Below are 8438 nucleotides of genomic sequence, written 5' to 3' on the forward strand. Positions count from 1 at the left end.
TATATATAGAGTACATCATGAGAAATGCTGGGTTGGATGAAGCACAAGCTGGAATCAAGATTGCTGGGAGAAATATCAATGACCTTAGATATGCAGATGACACCACCCTTATGGCACAAAGCGGAGAAGAACTAAAGAGCCTCTTGATGAAAGTGAAAGAGGAGAGTGAAAAGGTTGGCTTAAAGCTCAACATTCAGAAAACTAAGATCATGGCATCTGGTCCCATCACTTCATGGCAAATCAATGGGGAAACAGTGACAGACTGTTTTGTGGGGCTCCAAAATCACTGCAGATGGCGATTGCAGCCATGAAATTAAAGGACGCTTGGTCCTTGGAAGAAAAACTATGACCAGCATAGACAGCATATTAAAAAGCAGAGATATTACTTTGTCAACAAAGGTCCATCTAGTCAAAGCTATGGTTTTTCCAGTGGTCATGTATGGGTATGAGAGTGACTGTGAAGAAAGCTGAGTGCTGAAGAATTGATGCTTTTGAATTGTGGTGCTGGAGAAGACTCTTGAGAGTCCCTTGGACTGCAAGGAGATCCAACCAGTCAATCCTAAAGGAAATCAGGCCTGAATATTCATTGGAAGGACTGATGCTGAAGCTGGAACTCCAATACTTTGACAACCAAATACGAAGAGCTGACTCATTGGAAAAGGCCTTGATGCTGGGAAAGATTGAGGGCAGGAGGAGAAGGGGACGACAGAGGACGACATGGTTGGATGGCATCACCAACTCAATGGACATGAATTTAAGCAAATTCCGGGAGCTGGTGATGGACAGGGAAACCTGACATTCTTCATTCTATGGTGTCGCAAAGAGTCAGACACGTTTGAGTGACTGAACTGAACTGAACTGGTAATCTTTTATGTGTGAAGTATTTTTGCAAAAGGATTTTGCATTTATTGTAATCTTGGTAATAAGTGTAAGTAGTCAGGGATTAACCAATGTATATTTCTTTCATTTCTTACACTCCACACCTTGACCTAGAGAACCACATTCTATCACTTTCCCCCCCAAAAGTTGCATATTAACACCTGTTAATTATCCCTATTTGAGATTTAGATTTTCAAAAAAGCCTGATCCAAGTCAGTTTTTCCATTTCCTTAAGCATTTTTCTGTTGAAAATCATGAACGAGCTTGAACAAAGTTTAATTGGGCTTCTGCTGCTGCTGCTGCTGCTAAGTCACTTCAGTCGTGTCCGACTCTGTGTGACCCTATAGATGGATGCCCACCAGGCTCCCCCATCCCTGGGATTCTCCAGGCTTCTCCATCCATGGGATTTTCTAGGCAATAGTACTGGAGTGGCTTGCCATTGCCTTCTCTGTTAATTGGGCTAAATGACATCAAAAGAGAATTTATTTATTAATACCTCAGTCATAACACATGTAGAAATGAGACGTCTATAGAGGATTGTTCTCAACACAAAACAAAATCATGACCTTGCCCTGAGACAAAATATACTACAAATAAATACATTTCATTCAAGTATTTCTTTACCTCAACAGCAAAAAGTAGTGTGTTATCTTTATTTTAAGTATCTATTTCTTTGGGCTTTGCCATGGCTCAGTATTAAAGAATCTGCCTGCAATGCAGAAGACACAGGTTCGACCCTTGGGTTGGGAAGATCCCCTGTAGGAGGAAATGGCAACCCACCCCACTATTCCTGCCTGTGAAATCTCATGGACAGAGAAGCCTAGTGGGCTACAGTCCAAAGTGTTGGAAAGAGTCAGACATGACTGAGCACACAGAATGCATTTCTTTCTAGTTTTTCATTAACAAATCTGTCCTTCTTTTCTAAATGGAAAGACAGTCTGGGTCTATGAGTACTAAAACTTTGGACCAAATATATTAATAGATCAAAGGTCCCAGTCAAGAGGACATGATGATATCTTAGACTTGAGCATACTGAAAAGCCAAAAGAATGGATTATTGATATGGTTCAAAATGGTATTAAGAGGAACTGAACTTGAGGCCTCTAAACTAGCATTACTTACTCATGCCTGACACAAAACAGAGCAAGGAGTTTGGCGTCTCTGCCTTGTGATTCTTTCTGCTATTGCAAGTTTAAAAACACATTTCCTTCTTTCTCATGCCTGAGTAATATTTCATTATATACATACACACACACACACACACATATGTGTATATATATCTCACATCTTCTTTATCCATTCATCATTTGACAGACCCTAAAGTCATTTCTGTATCTTGGCTATTGTAAATAATACCACGATAAACATTGGAGTATAAATATCTTTTTGATATCTTGTTTTCATTTTCTTTAGATATATACCCAGAGGTGGAATTATGATATCACTTATAAGTAGAATCTAAAAAAGATGAACTTGTAGGAAAAGAATGTAGAATGACAGTTACCAGGGCCTGGGGGGTGGGTGGAATGAGAGAAACTGGTAGACTTTGGTCTAACACACTTTCAGTTAAAAGATGAATAAGTCCTGGGGATCTAATGCATAGTTTTGTGATTTTTATTAATAAGACTGTGTTGCTGTATTATAAATGTGAAAGCCCCCATTTTCACCTGTGAAAGTTTGTAAGAGACTAGATCTTAAATGTTATCACCACAAAAAGAAAGGAAAATTGTGTGACAAATAGAACTGTTAGCTAACATTATGGTGGTAATCATATTGCAGTGTATATGTGTCTAATTAACATGCATTGCACCTTAAAAAAATCAGCACCTCAAAAACCTCAACAAAATCAACATGTATATTTGCCTGCGAGAACAGCAAAAGTTTTGTTTTTTCCCCTTTTACTCAATACACAAATACTTAGAAAGCTCAAACACTGGAAAAGCTCAGTTTGTTTTTATATAGGCCTTTAGGACTAAATGTCCTTCTTTGATCATTTAATCCTTGTGTCAGCAGACCTTGCTTGGTTAAAAGCTAAGCCAGTGTCGGTCAGGGCAAGGGCAGCCAGAGTTCCCTATTTTTTATGCTTACTGAGGCCTGCCCTGCCTGATCCAGTTTAAAACCTACTGCAGAATAAACTGCTGCAACCCAATAAGTTCAATGCCTCACATGACGTACATGCATTGAAGACTGATGCCCACCTCCCTCCCTGCCCAGGCTTTGTTAGAAGCCTGATTTTTTTTCCTTCTCTAAATATCAGGTCAAAATTTCAAGGCAAAGATCCAAAATGTTGAGATACTACGTGGCTGATGAATAGCATTCTCGTTCCCTGTACCCAAGTTAGAAACTAGTTAAGAGGCAGGCAAAAAAATAAAAAAGATTAATCGGAATATAAGTATGGTTTTATTGCTGGTGACATCTACAGAGGGATTCCTAAAGCGCTTTGTGATTTAGAGAAACTTAAATGTCATAAAGAAGCTTAGATATGGTAGAGCCAAGCATATACATAATCCTGATGGAATTGAAACTGTAAAACTCCTAGAAGAAAATATTGGAGGCAAGCTCCTTGACGTGGATCATGGAACAGTTTTGGGAATCTGACACTAAAAGTACAGGCAACAAAAGCAAAACTAAACAAGTGGTACTGTGTCATAACTAAAATATTTTTGCACAGCAAGATATACAATAACAAAATGAAAAGGCACCCTACAGAATGGGAGAGAATATTTGCAAACGTGTATATGACAACGGGTTAATATCCAAAATGCATAAGGAACACTTACAACTCATAAGCAAAAACAAAACAAACTCCCAAATAACCCAATTGAAACATGGCAAAGGATCTGAATAGACATTTTTCCAAAGACATACAATTGTCCAACAAGTATATTCAAAGGTGCTCAACTTCATTAATCATCAGGGAAATGCCAAGTCAAAACCACAATGAGATATCACCTTATACCTTGGGATGATTACCACTTAAAGGACAAGAGATAACAAGTATTAGTGAGCATATGGAGAAAAGGGAATCCTTGTGCACTGGTGGTAGGAATATTAATTGGTGCAGCCCCTATGGAGAACCATATGGTGGTTCCTCAAAAATTTAAAAAAGAACTACTATATGACCCAGCAGTCCCACTTCTGTGTATATATACAAAGTAAATAAAATCACTATCTTGAAGAGAGTGCTACATTTTCACAGTCCTTGTGGCATTATTCACAATAGCTAAGATATGAAAGTGAAAGTGAAGTCGCTCAGTCGTGTCTGACTCTTTGTGACCCTGTGGACTGTAGCCCACCAGGCTCCTCCGTCCATGGGATTCTCCAGGCAAGAATACTGGAGTGGGGTTCCATTTCCTTCTCCAGGGGATCTTCCCGACCCAGGGATCGAACCCAGGTCTCCTGCATTGTAGGCAGACGCTTTAACCTCTGAGCCACCAGGGAAGCCCAAGATATAAGAAGAAGTTAAATGTCTATTAACAGATGAATGGATAAAGAAAATGTGTTGTATATATACAACAGAATATTATTCATCCGTAAAAAGAAGGAAATACTGTCGTTTGTGACAGCATGGATAAACCTGGGGAGCATTATGCAAAGTGAAATAAGGAAAGGGAAAGAAGACAAATATTGTATGATACCACTTATATGTGGAATCTTTTTTAAAAAATGCTGAACTCATAATAATAGAGGCTAGAGTGGTGATTAACAGAGGCTGAGGGAAAAAGGGGAGATGAAAAGAAACAAAGAAAGTACAGTGGTGATTGCCAGGGACTGGAAGGAGGGCTTATGGGAAGTTACTGCTTAATGGATGCAGGGTTTCAGTTTTGCAACATTACAAGACTTTTGGAGGTAGGCGGGTGATGGTTGTACAACAACATGAATATACTTAATAACACTGAACTATGTGGTGCTGGAGAAGACTCTTGAGAGTCCCTTGGACTGCAAGGAGATCCAACCAGTCCATTCTAGAGGAGATCAATCCTGGGTGTTCATTGGAAGGATTGATGCTAAAACTGAAACTCCAGTACTTTGGCCACCTCATGCGACGAGCTGACTCACTGGAAAAGACTCTGATGCTGGGAGGGATTGGGGGTGGGAGGAAAGGGGACGACAGAGAATGAGATGGCTGGATGGCATCACCGACTCAATGGACATGAGTTTGAGTGAACTCCGGGAGTTGGTGATGGACAGGTAGGCCTGGCGTGCTGTGATTCATGGGGTCTCAAAGAGTTGGACACGACTGAGCAACTGAACTGAACTGATACACTTAGAAATGGTTAATACAGTTTTACATTAAGTGTTATTTCATAATAATAAAAAAATGGAATTACAAAGTAGTATCAACTGAAAAGTTGTCAGGTGACATTCTGATTTTATATTATTATGAAATATATTTTTCCGACTGCTAATTAAATTCAAAAGTATACTGAAATAACTGTGAACCTTATCTTTTAAGAGCATAAACACTGCTTAAAATGTTGCTAGGGAGAGAAATTGTTGCTTTTTTTAGCGAGTAAGTCATATCCAACTCTTTGCGACCCCACGGACTGTAGCCTGCCAGGCTCCTCTGTCCATGGGATTCTCCAGGCAAGAATATGGAGCGGGTTGTCATTTCCTTCTCCAGGGGGTCTTCCTGACTCTGGGATCGAACTGACATCTGTGTCTCCTGCATTGGCAGGTGGATTCTTTACCACTGAGCCACCAGGGAAGTCCTTGGAGAGAAAACAAACTGGTAAATTAAAAGTCTTCAGAAAACAGAAAGAAGCTAAAGTATCCCATTTGGGAAAAGATTCTGTGAGTTTTAAATGAAGAAAAAAAACTTTTTTTAGAGTAGTAAATTTGGAAAGTTGTACATTTGGTTAAATGTCTTACAGGAAATCTTACAGGTTAAATGTTTTATTTGGCCACTTGACCCACCCTCACCCCTTTAGCTCACTATGTTTTAGCAACACACACCTCTGCCCCTTACTCAAATAGATCCAGTCCCTGCTTGATTTTTCCTCTGATATATTTTTTTCTCTTTTTTCACCTGAAAAGTTCCTATGTATCCTTCAAATCACAGTGAATTACTCAGAGCCTGTATTATTCATTTTTAATATGCAAAGAGCATAATAAATGTTAAAATATCATGAAGGATACTAAAACATATTGAACAAGCAAGGTGCACTTGCAGCAAGTATAGCAAATGTTTAACATCCTTATAAGAAATTTTAATATATTTAATTATATAAATTTGTAAGAAACACTAAGATCCTTAATTTAAAATTGTTAGAAATAGGAAAGTAATGGAACTTCCCTCATGGTCTGGTGGATGGGACACCACAGTTTTGCTGCAGGAGGCATGGTTCAATCCCTGGTTGGGGAACTAAGATCCCGCATGCTATGCGGTGAAGCATAAATAAATAAAGTAAAATAAGAAAATAACCTAGAAGAAGTACAGTGGTAATAAATAAGAAAACTATTCAATCTTTCTGTTAATCAAAGATAAGTATATTAAAGATCAGTGAGATTCCAATTTTCTCCTATTAAATTAACAAAGAATTTGTAAAATACTAATGTTAATGCTGATGAGGATATAATGAGAAAGATATTTTATATGCCGAAAGAGACTAATAAAAGAAGTTTGTTAAGTGTCTTAAGTATATCTTAACCTGTGATTCAGTTATTTGACTTTCAAGAATTTGTTCCATAAAAAAAAAGATAGAAATGAGCAGAACTTATTTATAATAGTGAAAAATTGAAGGTGGTCTCAGTGGACAGCCTTCAGAGCCAAAGCAGAATCTGTACAAAAATTATGTGTTCTGCCAATCTCACATTTCAGAACAAATGAAACAAAGGGATATTAGGGAAATTTTTACCAGATTGCATTTTTTTAATATATGGGTTACCAATTATTCCGAATACTGTAATTGCTAATTATAGAAATATTGCTGGACCTTTTTTTTAAAAAAAATTCTACTGGCTCTAATGGGTTTTCTAGAGTGAATTCATGTATAATTTAAGGAAGTGAAGAAAATATTGGTTAGTTTTCCAATAGTCTGACAGCTTTTCTAGAAATTAATATCAAAATTTAAGGAGGTGAAGGATTTTCTATTCAATCTCTTCTTAATATCAGTCTAAATGGTTAGGTTGATTAATACCTGTGGGCAGAAGGGAAACAATATAAGTTCTACTTAATTTATGGATTATTATATCAATGCATCTGCATGTCCCTCTGCTACTTTGAAAATTTTCTTCTTTCTTCTCTCTTTTCAAAGAGCATACCCTTTATAAATTCAAAAGCCAAGAAGACTGTTGTGTTTCCAGTCTATACAAGCATATCATGAGTTAAAGAATCACTGAAGATTGCTTTTTCTTACAATAAAGAGGGAATAAAATATAAAGAGAAGAGAAGAAAACATAAACTAACAACTGAATAGCTTTAACCAGCGTTATTTCTATGGATTTTTTGGTTGAGTGCAATATGCTTATTTTGTATGTTATCAGCTTGAATAAAAGGAATTCTTACATAATTGAAAAAGAACTGAGTATTTTCTCTGAAAACGACAGATTCATAGATTATGCATCAAAGAAACAGCAGTAGTTGTGGAAGTCTGAAATACAATATTTAATGTGTTTCCTAGAAGATGAAGTGATGTTAAATGATAACTCTACCTATAGTTAATTGCTTTTTTCTGAAATTCTCTGATTTGCTCCCATGTTAGGACATTAACAGAGCTTCACTAGTGACTCAGATAGTAAAGAATCTGCCTGCAGTGCAGGAGACCCTGGTTTGATGGCTGGGTTGGGAAAATCAGCTGGAGAAGGAAATGGCAACCTACTCCAGTGCTCTTGCATGGAGAATCCTTTGGACAGAGGAGCCTGGCAGGCTATAGTCCATGGGGTCACAAAGAGTCGGACTTGACTGAGTGACTGTAACACTTCCTACTTCTACTTAGGACATTAGCAAAGTGGACTTTACATACTCATTTCTGTGACTGTCTGTGATTGGCTCACTCTGTCCACTAATAATTAAAATGGCACCTATTCTGTTCCTAAAGGGATCAGTTAATTTGTTCTGCCTCCATTACCATGCTGCTGCTGCTGCTGCTAAGTCGCTTCAGTCGTGTCCGACTCTTTGCGACCCCATAGACGGCAGCCTACCAGGCTCCCCTGTCCCTGGGATTCTCTAGGCAAGAACACTGGAGTGGGTTGCCATTTCCTTCTCCAATGCATGAAAGTGAAAAGTGAAAGTGAAGTCGCTCAGTCGTGTTTGACTCTTGGCAACCCCATGGACTGCAGCCCACCAGGCTCCTCTGTCATGATTACCATAGATTGTGCCATTTATCCCAGTCAGCCATTCTACAGTCAACGTCACTGATCACAGGAGGGACTGGATCAGAGAAGAAGATGAAACGGAGCAGGAGAGGAAAAATCTCTCAAAGCAACATGCATTTCCCATCAGCAAAGATGGTTTTATCATTCAGAGGACAGCTCCCTTTTGTCTTCCCAGGTGTTTGGGGCTTCCCAGGTGAAGTTAGTGGTAAGGAACCTGCCCGCAAATGCAGAAGACATAAGAGA

This window comes from Moschus berezovskii, chromosome X (assembly GCF_049115385.1).
Source record: "Moschus berezovskii isolate FMDL1 chromosome X, NW_MosBer_1.0, whole genome shotgun sequence".
NCBI lineage: Eukaryota > Metazoa > Chordata > Mammalia > Artiodactyla > Moschidae > Moschus > Moschus berezovskii.